We start from the raw sequence: 18,394 nt of genomic DNA on the forward strand, positions 1-18,394 counted from the left end.
ATGTGTTGGGCAACTGGGTGGGTTTAAATGGTTGGTTGTGGAGGTCGGTAGGTTGGATCTTAGGTTATTGATTTTGTAGTTGAAAAATTCAGCCAAAGCATTGGCCGATGGTAGGGAGTCTGTTGTGGTGCAGGAAAAGACCTATATATCGTAAAGATTGTTAACTAGTTTAAATAGATTTTTAGTGTTGATGTTGGGAAAGTCTATTTTTTGTGTGTAAAAATTCATGCGTTTTGTAGTTATAAGTTTTTTGTATTCTTTTAATTTTAGTCTCCAAGTTGTTCTTCCTTTGTTATCTCCTGATTTTAGCCATTTTCTTTCCAGTTTTAGTAATTCTCATTTTGCTGTTCCTAGCTCAACGTCAAACCAGCCATCTAGGTTTTTATTTCTCGTTTTTATTAATTTGATGGGTGCCATCTTGTTTAGAATTTGCGTGCTCGTATTGGTCCAAGAGTCTACAGAGAGGGAGTCTGAGTCCATCGAGACCTCATAATGTGACCAGAATTCTACTGGGTTTATGAAGCCTCTGGAGGCTGCCATTTTCCTAATCTTTTTTTGTCCCTTTGGGCTTGGTTGGGGAACGTTTGGCTTACCAGTTGAATTGGAAATTGCATAGACGGTGGTCCGACCATAGAGTATCAGTCCATGTGGTTTGTTGTCAGAGCATTTTTGGATAGACTAGGTCTTTGGAAAAAAAGTAACTAGGTCTAGTTGGTGTCCTTTTTGGTGGGTTCTTTCTGGGGGTGGCACAAGGAAGTCTAGAGAAGCGAAAAGATAGTAATTCTTTGGTGTCGCCTTGTTCTCTCTGCTCTAGGTGGATGTTCAGGTCACCAGTTAGTAGGTTGTAGGGACCAGCTGTTGAGTTTGTAAGGAGGAATTTGAAGAAGGTATCCTTAGCAGTGGACCATTTCTTGGGAGGGATGTAAAATAGTGTGATGATTAAGCCTGTTCTAATTGGTCTGACCAGAGTTTACAAGAGAGATCCACTGAGGATATCGAAGCTAAGATGGTGGATTCAAATGAGTCTTTTACAATGATGGCTAATCCTCCCCTTCTACCCCTGTTTCTGGGCTGGGAAATGATTTTGAACCCAGGTGGGAGGCACTCGCGTATGATGATGTCATTATCGGAGATCAGCCACGTTTCAGTTAACAGGACAAAGTCAGGGTTGGTCTCCTCAAGCCAGTCTTTCACCAATTGTGCCTTGTTCCTTATAGATCTAATATTTAGGTAAAAACCTTGGACCATTTGGAAGTGGGGGGAGTCAGTTGTTACTGTGAAGGAGACTTTCCTCAGTCTCTGCATGCTTTTGCAGGGGGGGGGTCTGCTTGGTGTATGAGAGGGGGGTAAGACCGAGATTTGGAAAGGGCCCGTTTCAGAACAGTCATGTATGAATCGATGGGCAGGTCTCTGGGTTTCTAAGTTGGTGTAAAGGGGTCTTGTGAGGATTGGGATAGGAGTGGAGTACAGAAATCATCCCTAGTGGTCTCTAGTGATCCCTAAGTGGGTTTCTAAGTTGGTGTAACGGGGTCTTGTGAGGATTGGGATAGGAGTGGAGTACAGAAATCATCCCTAGTGGTCCCTAACCACTTTATGGACTTCTACAGGAAGATGCTTGGCATACAAAATACCCATTCCACATTTCTTTGAGGCACCCACCCTAGAGGCCCACCAAACCCCTGAGAACAGTGGGTCCTTAAGGAGACCCTCAGAGATTCTGATATTCCCCCCACCCTGCCCCACCTCCCCTCTACCTCCCCTCTGGTGGTATTTAACTTATTTATAAATGATCTGGAAATTGGAATGACGAGTGAGGTGATTAAATTTGCAGATGACACTAAATTGTTCAAAGTTGTTAAAACATATGCAGATTGTGAAAAATTGCAGGCAGACCTTAGGAAATTGGAAGACTGGACATCCAAATGGCAGATGAAATTTAATGTGAACAAATACAAAGTGATGAACATTGGGGAGAATAACTCAAATCATAGTTACCAGATGTTAGGATCCTCCTTGGGAGTTAGTGCCCTAGAAAAAGATTTAGGTGTCATTGTAGACAATAAAATGAAACCTTCCACCCAATGTGCGGCAGTGGCCATAAAAGCAAACAAGATGCTAGGAATTATTATGTTGAAATATATTTTATTGAGCTCAACATGAAAGTCAAACAAATACATAGGATGAAACACAAACAAGCTCAAAGTTTTGTTATACAAACCCCCATATCACAAATATAGGCAATGATATGATACAAAACGATACAGACTGGTCAACAAAAACTTAAGGATGCAAATAAGCATGAAATCAACAGTTAAGCAATCGACTACGAGCCAAGGGAGTTAGGGTAGACCAAAATGGTTCCCAGGTGCGTTGAAAAACGCGCCCTCTGAGAGAGGAAAAGTCCATCACATCCCTTCCTTCCCACATCAGGAGGGTAATCATCTGGCACCACCAGAGAGAGTAATCCGGCGCTTCACCCTCAAGCCATTTCAGCAAAATACATTTCAGGGCCACAAGGATAGTCCACTTGAGGAAAGCAGCAGCCCCCCTTTGACGAGGGTAATAATGGAAGGGATGGTTAATAAGACTAACTGCCTCTTTTACAAAGGTGTGCAGCAACAGCCCCAAAACCATTTAAATCTCTATGGGCTTCGGGGCCATTAGCACAGTGCAGTCGCTAGTGCAGCTTTGTAAAAGAGGCCCTATGAATGTTATAATGCCTCTGTATCACTCCATGGTGTGACCTCACATAGAGTATTGCATTCAATTCTGGTCTCCTTATCACAAGAAAAATATAGCGGCACTAGAAAAGGTTCAAAGAAGAGTGACCAAGATGATAAAGGGGATGGAACTCCTCTTGTATGAGGAAAGACTTTAAAGGTTAGGGGGCACTCGAAGTTAAAGGAAAATACATTTAGGAGGAAATATTTTTTCACTCAGAAAATAGTTAAAATCTTGAACACATTGCCAGAGGTGGTGGTATGAGTGGATAGCATACCTTATTTTAAGAAAGGTTTGGGCAATTTCCTGCTGGAAAAGTCTATAGTCTGCTTGCCCTGGATCTGTAGTATGGAATGTTGCTACTCTTTGGGTTTTTGCCAGGTACTAGTGACCTGGATTGGCCACCATGAGGACAGGCTACTGGACTAGATGGGCCATTGATCTGACCCAGTAAGGCTATCTTATGTTCTGTTTCATTTCTCTTGTGGAACCCTTTGGTGCTATTTCAATTTTATTGTTTTGTCACATGTTCAAACATATCATTCCAATTTTTCAATTGGACAAATTTATTAGCTAAGTGGATTGTGAGTTCCATTCATCAGTGCCAGAGATCACGACACAATATACAGTGTGCTACATGAATAGAATGCAGTTTGGGTGTATTTTATTTAAATAATAACACACTGTAAAATGTGAAAGACTTTCTAAGAGATTATTGTAAAATATTTAAGATAATATAAATCAGGTCCAGCTTCTTACCAATAGCATTTGGATCAGCAAAGTATTCTCAATTTTCTTTATTGATTTAGTTTGTCACTCTCGTCTCTGAATACTTACTAAACGGACCTATTGTTTCCTGAATTGATTTTGCTGCCTCAGCTGTACTAGGGTCTGGATGCTTTTTTGGCTTTCATGTGAATGAACAATTTCCTTGTTAAATATACTGGATTTAGATGTGGGTCAATAAAAGCATTACTGTGTCTTTTCTCTTTCCACACAGAACTCACAAAGAAGAATTAAATTCCATTCATCTTTTCACTGTGGAATCTTTAGCATTGCAGCTCTGACTTGGATGAGGAAACTTGGCAAGGAAATGGCTGAAACACAAATTGGAATTCTCTACTTCCCATGCTCGCTGCCCGTGAAGATCAACAGCCACGGGCTATGCATATGAATTTGCTGGGCTTTGTCTTTTTTTGCCACCAAATTGCCTTGAGGTGTAACATGGCTGGTACAATAATATTATGAATCCTAAACACAGTGAATCCTACATAGTTAACTTCAAATTATTGATAGGATATATTGTGAACTGGCAACAGAAATATGATTGCATTTTTCATCTTCCTTAATTGCAACAGCAATTTGTAACAAATTGGACTGAGAATATGTTGTTGTTTTTTTCATCCTAATCAACTGTATAATTATGGACCTGCATATTAATGTTTACAAATCTTTTATGAGGGATTAGGTGTAAATGTGGGTGTCTCCTGACAGCATAACACAGAGAATTCTCCAAGTACCACTCCATCTTCAATATATTTATTTTCCTGAAAATCATTTCAGATGCAAAGCAAAATCTTCAGAAGGCTGTTGCTAGGAACACATGCTCTCTGCTCATGTTGAAATATTTAGTGTCTTTCCATTAGGGAGGGACTAAATCAACTGACTAGTTTTCCAGGACACTGCATCAGGTGGCGCAGAATTTGATTATAATGGTGTACAAATAGAAATGTCACTATGAATAAAACTACCCTTCTTTACCCTATCAACTAAGACACATCTTTTTAAAACAAATATCCCCTATTTTATATCACTTTTATAAGTTTGAAAATTCTAGTCAGGGATCATGATGTGTGCCTTTAAAAATGCTTTGGCCTAACCTAAGGATCCTTTTATTAAACTGCAGAAAGCACTAATGCGTGCCTAAGGTGAGCTAGAGATGCCTACCGTGGGATGCGTCATGCGCTGAGAGATCATGCGGTAAATTTGCCAATTTAAGCATGCTTACCATGAACCAAAAAAATATTTTGTATTTTTGTGGAAAGGGCATATTTGGGGGTGGAGAGTAGGAGCATAGTCATGTGCTAACCAGAGGGCATTGCCATGTGCTAACTAATTAGCGCAGGGTTACCACACGGGTCCTTACTACCTACAAAATGGGCTCATGGGTAATATTTTTAATAGCTATAACTATATGTGCACACAGGTGATTATAACACACACTTTCTAACACTTCTCAGTGCTCAGAGAACCATTTTTAGCTTATGAGACTGCTAGGTAAGCAAAAGTTTTAGCCCACTACTGATATGGCTCAATTCTCAATCATTGCACTGGTCCTGGTAATATCTATAAATATAATACTCTCTCACTTTTTTAAAAAAAACTTCTTTTGATCTTTTTAAAATACTTTTTGTCTTTTTAAATGCTCAACTTCAAAACAGACTTAGCTTTTAATGCAGGGGTTCAACGGGTTTTCGCCATGCTGCCTCAGAGAACCCGCATCAACACAAACTTAATTCTGCCCCCACCATGTCTGTTTTTACTTCAACCGCTTTTGTTAATATTTTTAGTAGCCATCCACTAACTGACATATGGTCATTAATTCCTGAAATAGGAAAATCAGCCAATTTAGCCCATCTAGCCCAGTATGTCATCTTCAGGGAGGCCAATCCAAATTACAAGTACCTGGCAAAAACCCAAATAGTTGCAGCATTGCATGCCACCAATCCAGGGCAAATGGTATAACAAGATTAATAAACCATAATAATAATAAACCATTCAGCGTCTATCCCCCCCTCTCTCATTCCCCCCTTCCATTCAGCATCTGTCCCTCTCTTTCTCCACACAATAAACCTAAAGCATCACTCAAACTCTTCCCCTTATAGGCCCATCTCCCTCCCTTCTCCTCACCTTTGTGGATGCTTTCCAAAACCAAAGTTCTCTCTCTCAGGTGGGCCCTGATGGGGAAGCCATTCTCACTAGTTACACATGGCTGCTCCGAAGCTTCTCTGACACAGCTTCCAGTTTCTGCCAGATCGCATCAGCGGACAAGCTTCAGGGAAGCCGCATGCATGCAACTAGTGAGAATGGCTGACGCATCAGGGCCCCTCTGAGAGAGAAAACTGGTTTGGAAAAGTTCCACAAAGGTGAAGAGAAGGGAGGGAGATGCCCAGACAGTGAGGTCCAGGGCAGCTGCCCTGTTTTTCTTCCCTTCACACCAGCCATGGTCATAGCATCACACCAGCAGCCCCCCCTGATGTTGTCAGGTCTGAGGCATGTGCCTACTAGGCTTACCCTTCAATCCAGCCATGATTGCATGTAATCAGGAAGAACTGCTAATTAGTCATAACAAAGCCCTATCCTTCTAAATGATTAAGCAGGGGGGACAATAAAATGGCTGAGTCTGTGTCTATCTTTTTAGGGTTAATGAGCTGTGGATTAGGTGGGAAAGGAGAAGTTGGTGAGGTAAGCAGGAATATGGGAAAGAAGTAAAGTGTTTAGTGAGACCAGGAAGGAGAGTATGATTTAGGATGGGAGTTTGGGCAATAGGTCAAGAGACATAGTTGGTCCATTAGGGTGTATGCAATAAAATCAACCTTGTCAAATTTTGTCTCTACAAGGCTTATTTTTGTCCACTTGGTATGTCATATTCATTTGTCAAATTTCATCATGAATAGGCAATATTTAAAGGTCACCCCAGCATGCACTGTTTGCTTGTGTGTTGTGTATGTAGGTAATTGTACATAATTAGTTTGTATGGCGTTGTCTAATTTGTGATCTGTACCCAAAAACCGACTGCTTGGGAAGTCAATCTGTCAGCTGTCAACTGCTAGACTTCCATGTGAACTGGATGATCTTTGAATACTCACTTTTCATCACTATGTTGAAGGAAAACCTTTGCTGGAAAGCTTTATAGCTGACAAGAATTTAAAGGCGATACACTTGGGATATAGCACTGGAGGGTAGTTGATGTTTGGTAGGGTTTTATGGCCTAAGATATTGCAAATAAATATTTTAAACCTGTATTGATTTTTATTTCTTTTATTTTGTTGGAAAGAACATCAGCAAAAGCACAACTTGTGAGGCATTCCGAGTTCTGCACTGTTCACAGAAAGCCAAACATCGGCATAATACCAGTGATATTTTAGTCCAGAAAATTTTAGTTCTAATTATTCTTGTGCAAAACATATCAAGAATAACCCTCAGAATATCATATACAATAACTTACCCCTTCCTTTACAAAGCCGCACTAGCGTTTTGCAGCACCAGCCACAGCGGTAACAGCTGGGACGCTCATAGGAATTCTATGAACATTGGAGCTGTTACCATGACAGCCGGTGCTAAAAACGCTAGCATGTCTTTGTAAAGGAGGGGGTTAGTGCTTTTTTTTCCAGTGTAAAAGCACACCAATAGCACATGGCTTAGGGATCCTTTTACTAAGCTGCGAAAGCGCTTTTAGCGCGCACTAAACCTGTGCTAAGCAGCTAGAACTAACGCCAGCTCAATGCAAAAACTGCTAGCGCAGCTTAGTAAAAAGAGCCCTAGGGATTGGATGTTGAATATAAAATAACCAAAATAAGCTATAATTATTACAGTGCCATGTAGTATTCCACATACAACCAACTTTAGATAAAATAACAGACCAAAATGAATGTACTTCTGGACATGTTCAAAACATATGGGACAAAGTAGCTTTAAAGTAGCCACATTTATGGCAAGACCCTTCAGAGACGAGTGTTGCTCGACAAACACGCCAAGGCGATATATACAATTTACATATAAATTTATATCCCATTTCAAAATAAGAAATGTCTGGAAGTAAACCATATAACAATTTCAAAAAACGGTATATATGTTCCCTATAACGTAATCTTCAACTCCACACTCCAAGCCTGGGCTACTTGTTCATAGTCTAAAGAAGGGGAAAATTTTAAGAGTATGCCGGAAGTATCTTTAGGGTACTATCAATTGAACATCCAGCCAATATACTTCCGACAAGAGCTCATAAACAGTAAGCATTAATGCCGAAGTAGACAAAGAGGTAATATAATGTTTGAGTTTTAAATAAGAAAAAATATCTAAATGTAGGCAACCAGAAGTAGCACGTAAGAATATAAGAACATAAGAATTGCCACTCCTGGGTCAGACTAGTGGTCCATAGTGCCCAGCAGTCCACTCACGCGGCAGCCCCTATGTCAAAGACCAGTGCCCTAACTGAGACCAGCCCTACCTGCATACGTTCCAGTTCAGCAATCGTGTCTAACTTTGTCTTGAATCCTTGGAGGGTGTTTTCCCCTATAACAGCCTCTGGAAGAGCGTTCCAGTTTTCCACCACTCTATGAGTGAAGAAGAACTTCCTTATGTTTGTACAAAATCTATCCCCTTTTAACTTTAGAGAGTACCCTCTCGTTCTCCCCACTTGGAGAGGGTGAACAACCTGTCTTTATCTACTAAGTCTATTCCCTTCAGTATCTTGAATGTTTCTATTATGTCCCCTCTCAGTCTCCTCTTTTCAAGGTAGAAGAGGCCCAGTTTCTTTAATCTCTCACTGAACAGCAACTCCTCCAGCCCCTTAACCATTTTATTCGCTCTTCTCTAGGCCCTTTCAAGTAGTACCATGTCCTTCTTCATGTACAGCGACCAGTGCTGGATGCAGTATTCCAGGTGAGGGCGTACCATGGCCCAGTACAGTGGCTTCTTAATCATTTCTAGCATCCTATTTGCCCTTTTCACTGCCGCCACGCATTGCGTGGATGGCTTCATCGACCTGTTGACCAGGACTCCCAAGTCTCTTTGCTGGGGGGTCTCTCCAAGTAACACCCTGGACATCTTGTATTCGTGTATAAGATTTTTGTTACCGACATGCATTACCTTACACTTAAAACCAAAACAAAAACTGCAGATCATGTACAAGATACAGGCACTGTTTATTGCAACGTTAGTGAAAAAAAGTAAATATACAACCTTATTGCCAACCAATATTTACTTTTTTTCACTAACGTTGCAATAAACAGTGCCTGTATCTTGTACATGGTCTGCAGTTTTTGTTTTTGTTTTTGCTTGCTGCTTGGTTTACTGCAGGTTTCGTTGGATTTTTTTTTTCTGTGCTTTCTGTCACCTTACACTTATCCATGTTGAACCTCATTTGCCATGTCGCGGCCCATTTCTCAAGCGTGTATATGTCACGTTGCAGAATTGAGAAAGACTCAGGAGAGTACCTGAGTCAGTGAGAATCTGATAAAGATAAGAAATATTACTCTTCCTAGCCATCTGAAATCCAACAGATGTCATGCCTGGCAAAAAAGATTTATTGCCACAAATAGATATTAGTGGTGTAATGCAATAATCCAATTGTAATTGAACACCTGTTGCCAGGTGAATCTCAGAGGAACAAGGTAAAAATAATAAGGATTCCCCAGCAGCCACCAGTTTAGTTGTATGAAAGAGATAACTAAAATGATAGGGCTTCCAAAACTGCAATTCCACTGGTGTCCCCAAAAAATATGATGTAGGAAGGAACCAATCATGAATATGTGTCATATGACATGTCTCTACAAAACGATGCAAAGATAGCAATCCCAAACCACCCTGATCAATCGGTAAAGTCACCTAACAAAGAGAGAGGTGAAAACGACCTCACATCCAAAGAAAGCCATGTATCAAGGTATTTAATTGATATTCCATCTTCCGAGAAATAGAAAAATAGCGCCAAGTCAATAGAAGCAGTTTAGTATTTTCCAACAAGGGCTGCACATTAAGATCATGCAACTGAGTAACATCTTGCGGAATTATAATCCCTAAATAAACAACTTTTTCAGCCGCCTAGGTAAGAGGAAAAGAACCAGACCAGTTAGCAGATATACTTTGATGAAACGGAAGAGCTACAGACTTCCGAAAATTCAACAGAAAGCCAGAATAAAATCCATATTCATTTAATGCATCAAGCAAGTATGGTAAAGAGTGTTCTGGATTTGTTAAAATAAGCATCAAATCATCCGCAAACGCCAATACTTTTAATTCATGGCCCATAACCGAAAGACCTGTGATGTGAACATTATGTTTCATAGTTCGCAATAAAGGTTCCAAGGATAAAAGGAACAATAACAGAGAAAGGGGGCATCCCTGATGGGTTCCTCTCAATACAAAAATGGGGAAGATCGAGTCCCATTAATCAAAATAGATGCTCACAGATCTGCATATAAAGTCTTTAAATAATCTAAGAAACAACCAGTAATATCCATGTGAGATAATGCAGGAAAAAGAAAGGACCATTCCACACGATCAAATGGCTTATCTGCATCTAAACTAGCCAATAGTCCTGATATAGCTTGTACCTGATCTGTCACCAAAGCAGCCAAAAGTTTTCGTATGTGGACCACAGACTGATGGCCACGTACAAAACCTACTTGTTTTTCTCCAATAAGCATAGGCAAATAAGAAGCTAATCTATCCACCAATGCTTTCGCAAATATCTTAAGATCCACATTCAACAAGGAAATTGGGCGATAAGATTCCACACATTGAGGTTGATACATTTTAATCACTACATTGACAATAAAATCATTTTTCTTACTTTTGTTGTCTGATGATTTTATTTTTCTAATCATCTTTCCCCAGTCTCTAGTTGCACTTCCTTCTCTCTGTGCTGTTAACTCTGTTTTAGAGAATGACACGGGCAAAAATTCTGTCCTGGCAACTGCCCCATCCCCGGAACACCATCCCCTTCACTGCCCCATCCCCGCCATCCCCTTCACCGCCCCATCCACATCTCTGCCATTTCCTTTGCCGCCCCGTCCCCACCGTCCCCTTCACCACCCCGTCCCCATCCCCGCAGCATCCATACAAGCCTCAGTACTGCAATATTTAGCTTATTCCTTCCTTATAAATCAAAGTTCTGGCTGCTGAACTAGAGAAAGAAATGTTCAGCAAAAAAGAAAAAGAAAATAAATAAAAATTTTTTTCTACCTTTGTTCTCTGGTTTCTGCTTTCCTCATCTTCTCATTCAATTCTTTCCATCCACTGTCTTCTCTCTGTGTCTTCCATTTGCTGTGTTACTGTGCCTCTTCCATCAACTCCCCCCCAATTGGCCTGGCACCCATCTTTTTCCCTCCGCTTTCCCCATAGTCTGGCATCTCTGCCTTCTTCCCTTCCAGCATCTTCTCCCCACTCTTGTCTTCCCCATTTCCCTTCAGTATCTTATCCCCACTCTCTGTTCCCCATTTCCCTTCCAGCGTCTTCTCCCCACTCTGTCTTCCCCATTTCCCTTTTAGCATCTTCTCCCCACTCTGTCCTCCCCATTTCGCTTCCAGCGTCTTCTCCCCAATCTGTCTTCCCCATTTCCCTTCAGCGCTTTCTCCCCATTCTGTCTACCCCATTTCCCTTCCAGTGTCTTCTCCCCACTCTGATCTCCCCATTTCACTTCTAGGGTCTTCTCCCCACTCTGTCCTCCCCATTTCCCTTCCAGTGTCTTCTCCCTACCACTACCCTTCCCTCTTGCCACCTTACCGCTCTTCAGCAGCATGAGAATCTCCCTCCTCCTTACCTTTGCGGCACGTTAGTAAATAAATTTACTGACGCCAGCGGAGACTACCTGCCTGTACCTGCAGTTGTGAGAACCAGAAGTTGCGTCAGAGGAGAAGTTTCCGCCCACACACACGCAACTGCAGGCAGACAGGCTTTTCTGGCTTCAGTAAGTTTCTTTACTAAAGCTCCATGAAGGTAAGGGGGAGGGAGGGAGATAGATTTGGCCATAGGGAGGGAGGGAGCCACGCGCGATCGGTGACTGCACGCCTTCCCTCCCTTAACTGCAGGGACAAGACCATTCACCGCTCCACGGGGCGGTGGATGGTCTTGTCCCCGTACCTGCAGTGAACACTTTTTCCCCCATTTCAGCGGGTTACCCGCGGCTAGTCACAGATAACTGCCTCTGTGTCATTCTCTACTCTGTTTCTAGAGCCTTCTTATCTACTGTATTTGCTGTTTTTCGCTACTTCTTTACTTTATACCTTACATCCATCTTTGGGATATTAGCTTTTAATATTCAACAACAGGGAGTGTATGCACAGGGGTTAGAACTACTGCCTCAACACCCTGAGGCTGTGGGTTCAAATCTCTCGCTGCTCCTTGTGAGCCTGGGCAAGTTACTTAATCTCCTAATTACCCCAGGTACACTAGATAGAGTTTGATCCCACTGGGACAGATAGGGATATATAATAATAATAATTTATTTTTATATACCGCCATACCCATGAGTTCTAGGCGGTTCACAAAAGTTAAGCATAGTACAAACAATGCAAATCGTTTGAGATTCAACAAATTAAGTGCATACAATATAAAAGAAATACATACAATATGAGAAGAATATAACAATGTAAAAAGTTAAAAGAATAAGATACATTAAAAACCCAGCCTGTTAAATAATTGATTTTTTAACTGGTTTCTAAAATCGAGATAAGAAGAAGCTTCTAACACAGTTTTGGCCAGCCATAAATTCAATTTGGTCGCCTGGAAAGAAAAGGTTCTCTCAAGGAACCTTTTATAATGACATAATTGTTTTGAGGGATATACAAGCAAGTGTATTCTTTGAGAACTCTTGTTAGTATAACTCGAAGTAAAATGAGGAGTAAGATAACCTGGTAACAAATACTGTATTATAGCAAATGCATGAAAACAAACAAAACTTTAGATTCCAATGGCAGCCACTGGAGCTTTTGATAAAAGGGGGTAACATGTTCCCATTTCTTTAAGCCAAAAACAAGGTGGACAGCCATGTTCTGAACCATCCTCAATTTCCTGAGAATTTTTTTAAAAGCACCCAAATAAATGATTTTACAATAATCAAGTACTTGAATATAAACCACTTAAGATATAAGTGGTATATAAATAATAAAATATAAAACAATTTATTATTTCTATAATACTAACAGGCACAAGCAGCACTGTACATTAAACATGGAAGACACATTCAATTTTCTTCCATTTTTCTGCTTCTCATATCTATCTACTTTTCCATGTCTTCCTTTCCCATTTATCCATGTGTATCATCTAATCCCTTCCCTTCTACTCTCCTCCACATCCAAGTATACTATTGCCTCCCTCTTCCTTCTCTCCTATTCCCATCTATCCATAAACATCATTTCTTCCATCTCCCTCATCTTCCATCCTTCTACAACATATCCTCCTTGTCTATCCTCCTACCCCCCCAACCCTGTGTACCTTGTCCTCTCCCTCTTTCTCATGATATGATATCTCTTTCTTCCCCTCCTCCACTCCTATGGTCAGCCATCTTTCTCCTTTTCTTCACACAGTCTGTCATCTCTCTCCCCTCTTTACCTTCCCTTCCCTCTCCCCTAGGCTGGAATATGTTCTTCCCTTCCCTGGTCTGGAATCTTTCTTCTTCCCTCCCCTCCTCCTTCAACTACTCTGACATCTCTCCCCTTCCTGTGGTCTGGTATCTCTTTCTCTTCTTCCCTTCTCTGATCTTGCATCTCTCTCTCTCTCTCTCTCTCCTTCCCTTTCCCATTCCTTGATCTGACATCTATGTCCTCCCCATCTCTTTTGGAGATCTTGCATTTTTTTCTTTCCCTTTCCTCCCCATCCCTCTGGTCCAGCATTTCTGTAATAAACTATTAGATTCCTAGTATGTGTCAAGTTAGGATAAAAACTTGTTGCAGAAAAGAAACCAAAAACCTTGTACTGTGGCTATGGCAAACTGTAACCTGCTAACTGTACATTATGTATGTTAACCGTCAACCCATCCTGATCTCTTTTGGAGAGGATGGGATAGAAAGTGAATTAAATAAACAATACCTTCCCCTTGTAATTCCATCCCCACAACCCTGGCGTGATCCGGTGTCTCCCTCCCTCTTCCATTCCAGTCCAGAATCTGCTTCCTTTATCTTATCTCCCCATACTTGTAGCCCAACATCTCCCTGTCCCTTCTACTCCACATCCCCAGCATCTTCCTAGCTCTTCTCTCTCTCCTCCTTCCCTTCCCTAGTGGTCCACAATTTCTCCCTTTCTTCCTCTCACCCATTGTCCAGCATCAATTCCTCACTCCCTTCAGATACATCTCCCTCTTTATCCCCTCCCCCTTCTTGTACATCTAACCTTCCTCTGCTGCAACCTGATGTCCAACAGCTCTCCATCTCTCTTCCCTCCTCCCCTATCTTCTGCCCTTGTCTAACATCTCTCTATCTATTTTTCCTTCCCTTCTGCAGTGTCTCACCTACCCCGTCAATGTTTGCCCCCCTCATTTCTTCCTTTCTTCCTTCCTTCCAACATCCCTGCTGCAAGTTTTGCTCCTTTCTTCCCTCCCTCACTATTTCTGCTGGGCCATGGTTTGAATTCTACAGCAAAGTCACGGCTTTGCTTTAGAATTAATACTGTTACCGGCAGAGACTGTAAGGGAGGGAGGGAACAAAACCAGTACCCCTATGGGGTACATTGCTGTAGGATGAGCCCAGGCCCTAGCCCATAGAAGTCTCTTTGGGGGCAGGAAAGAACCCCACTTTTTCCTGCCCAGTGCTACCGCTGGACCCATCATCAATGCTTCTTTAAAATGGCTGCTGAGACTTCATGTGACAGCCTCGTCATACTTCCTCAAATCTTGCAAGACTGCCGCATGAAGTCTCAGTAGATATTTTGAAAAAGCATTAATGGTAGATCCAGTGGTGGCAATGGTCATGAAAGAGTGGGGATCTTTCCTGACTCTGAAGAGGCCACTAGACCCCAGGGTTCTTAAGATAGGCCTAGGGAGAGCCAAATGAGTCTTTGGGGTGACCGGCCTTCTTCTTCCCATTACTATGGGATTACCACTATATTGGTCCTGGTTCCCATGGCATTGATGCAGAATGGTTCACTATTACTGCAGTAATCCAGGACAAACTTTTGACACTGTTCCTATTACTGCAGAAATTACTTCAGTAATCATGGTGTTACTACAGTAATGATTATCGTGCCACTCTCTACAACTGGCAACTGACAACCAGTGCCAGATTATATAAACAAGAGAACAATTTAACTTGTGTATTTTGTGATGAGTCCTGTTACTTCAGTCTTTTCTGCATATGGTTCTATTTTTCATTCAACGGTCTGGTTTTAAAAATACTCCCCTTTTTACTATTAATATAATTTTGCCCAGTGGCGGAGCTTGGCCATGTTCTAAGATGGCTGTGTGAATCAGTTGATCCCTCTGCCCTGCTACTATAAAGATATTTTTGAAGTATTACAACTGCAGTTTTATACCTTTCAAGTGTATAATTTTACTGTCAGGATGGCCTTGGATAAACAAAGCAAAAAATTGGAGGAGAATGTGGGACCTGGAGGGATTGCAAAGCATTTGAAGGAAGACCCACCATCACCATCAAAAGTTTCCTTGCCTAAAGATACCTCTGAACTTTTAGAGCATGTGATAAATGATCTTGCTACCATGAAAGACATGCTGGGTCAAACTACTTCAACATTAACCTCCCTCCATAAAGAGGTCTCTGCGTTGACACATCAGTTAATAGTGAGTAATGCTCATATAGATCAATTAGAGCAAATGATGATGGCTGCTGAAGTACATTTTACTCAGTCAGTTAAAGATCACAATTTGCTAACTCAGCTGGTTCAAGATCTGGAAGAGGCTAACAGGTCCAGATGGAAAAATGTTAGGATTTTGGGTTTAAATGAAGGAGCAGAAGGAGGTAATGTAATTCAATTCCTCACTGATTTTATACCAAAGGCCTTCTCTCTCACTGTTACCCAGTCATTTGAGATTGAGAGGGCACATCGAGTGCCATCCTGGCTGTCTAATTCTCAGAGGGGTCCTAGATTTCTAATATTTAAAGTCTTGTGTTTCCAAGATGCATTGGAGATTTTTGGGGCAGCAAAAAAGGCGAATTCAGTCACTTGGCAGAGCAGAAAACTTATGTTTCTCCCTGATTTTGCAAAAAACACTGTTTCTCTCAGAAAATGATTCTTGGACTTAAGACTACAATTTAGGGAATTAGGAGCTAAATATGGACTGATTTATCCAGCAATCATGAGGGTTTATTTGAATAATAATACTAAACATTACAGGGATCCTAAAGACTTACAAGATTTTATTAATAATCAACTGCAGCAGATGTCATAATGCAGGATTCTAACTGACAATTGGAAAGTCAGTTGGATCTCAGTATTCTTAGAGCTCTTATCAGATTACTTTATTTTCTTATGGACAATGGGTTTTTCTTTTGAATTTTTCATGATTGCTGGTTTGAGGTGAAGGATATAGGATGATATATAACATTTACTAATAAAAAAGGGGAAATACTGACAAGTTGTCTTTTGCTGGAAGAAAGTGACTTATGGGGTCTGAAAATTTACTCTACTAAATACATCAGATAGCTTATAATACTTAAGGGACAGAATTTCAATCAATTTTGGTATGCCTAATGAAATTATTTATTGGATTAATTCCTTTTATTGCTAGGTTAGTGTTGTTTTTGCACCCAGGCTCTTCTGGGTAAGCTGTATGCAAATATTGGAACATCCTGATGTCATCATTTCATTTACTGATTCAGTGACTTCCTCTCTTTGCTAAAACATTGACTTGCCGTGAAATGGCACCAGAGTAGGGAATACGCAGTGTGAAATTTGCAGAGACAGAGCAGCGTTTATCTCAAAGGGCTTCACGCGAGTGCAGTTTGAAGCAGCACTGACTCATGAAAAATGGGTGAAAACCAGGACTTCTGAGACACTAGACAGAAACAATCCAATCTGAGACTGAAGAATACCCACCTGCCTGTGACTGATTTGCAGCATTTGGCTTGGTCTTTGAGGATAGAGAAGAAACTGCCATGGCTATGCTAATACCATATGGGGGGAGGAGGAGCTTCCTACACTGGCTGCCTCTTTGGCAAATCTGTTTTATTGTCCTTTTAGTCTGAATACCTGGGGATGCTGTTGTTCCGCCATGAGATCGAGGCTCACTTGCGAAAACAGAAGCAGAAGACCAGCATGAAAAAGACATGAAGTGAACTAGATACAGTGAGGTGCCATCTTTATCATGTGGAATAGGAAATGCAAAAAAACAGCAGGAGATGCAGACTTTGGCACAACAGAGAAAATCTGCAGGAAATAGGCACAGAGGTGTATGATAAAAAGAAGAAAAAGTCATGCTCCAGTCTCTCAGGTGGGAGTTGGAATAATCTAAACTAGACCAGGGATAAGCTATGAAGCAACTTTAAGTTCAGGCCATCTGATTTTCATTTTCATTTGCAACTTCCTACCTTTGTGAAATGTTAGTGAAATATTTAGAAGATTTGCACTATGTGTTGATAATGCTCAACCTGAATGTGCAAATATTTACAGATATGTGATTAAATTACAATGTTTTAGTTTAAGAGGGAAAAAATAATAATTTATATTTCATGTTTATATTCTATTTTATTATCAATTGACGATGAGGGGTACTATGTTCCATTATTCTGGCAATGATTTATTTAACAAAGCATAAAGTATATATAGATTAATTTTGGAATCCTTAGGTTGGGGTCTGACGTCAGAGGAGGGGCGGGACCACAGCGGAGGAAGCAGCGCCGAAGCAGCGCAGGGATCGCTGGCATTGCGATCCCACTGCAGGCTGCTTCTCCACCACAAATGGTGCGAGGGGGGGCTGGGAGGGCGAGCGGTCCTTTGGGGTGGGTCGGGGCATCAGGCCTTCAAGGGGGGGACAGGCAGGCAGCCTTCAAGGGGGGGGGGACAGGCAGACAGGCAGGCCATGGGGACAGACAGGCAGGCCTTCAAGGGGGGGATAGACCTTTAAGGGGGAGGCAGGCCTTCAAGGGGGGGGACAGGCAGACAGGCTTTCAAGGGAGGGACAGGCCTTCAAGGGGGGACAGGCTTTCAAGGGAGACAGACAGGCAGGCCTTCAAGGGGGGGCTAGGCCTTCAGGGGGTGCAGGCCTTCAAGGGGGGGACAGGCCTTCAGGGGTGGGATGCAGACCTTTAAGGGGGGGACAGGCCTTCATGAAGGGGGGGCCCTGATGTAGAAGTACATGGAGGGAAGGGGGGGGGTTCAAAGAGACGTACATATGCCGGACTTTGGGTGGGAAGAAATAATGGGTCTGAAAATAGAGGAGAGGGAGAGAGATGATGGACCATGGTTTTTTAGGGAGGGAAGGAACAGAAAGGGAGAGAAGTTGGACACAAGGGATGGTGTGGAGGGGGCATAGAGATACTGGATAGGAGGGTAGTTGGGAAAAGAAAGGGAGAGATGGTGGACCCTGGGGTGGTGGGGAAGGAGGGAGAGATGCTGGATGAAAGGGTAGTTAAGAAAAGATGGATCTGTGCAGGGAGACGAAAAAGGAAAGATGCCAGACTTCCTGGGGAGGGAAGGGAAACAGGGAGGACAGAGATGGCAGATGGATGGTTAGCAGAAAGAAGGAAGAAGGAGACCCTGGCAAGCAAGTTATCAGATGACAACTAGAGCCTTGGACCAACAAGATTTGAAAAATAACCAGACAACAAAAGGTAGAAAAACCAATTTTATTTTCTGTTTTGTGATTACAATATGTCAGATTTGAAATGTGTATCCTGCCAGAGCTGGTGTTAGACCACAAACGTGAGCTAGGATTTAACAGAGAGAGGAAAAGTCCTTTTTGTTTCTTTATTTTATTTACACCACAGTGTCAGTGTGGTTAGGA

Source organism: Geotrypetes seraphini, chromosome 6 (assembly GCF_902459505.1).
Source record: "Geotrypetes seraphini chromosome 6, aGeoSer1.1, whole genome shotgun sequence".
Taxonomy (NCBI): domain Eukaryota; kingdom Metazoa; phylum Chordata; class Amphibia; order Gymnophiona; family Dermophiidae; genus Geotrypetes; species Geotrypetes seraphini.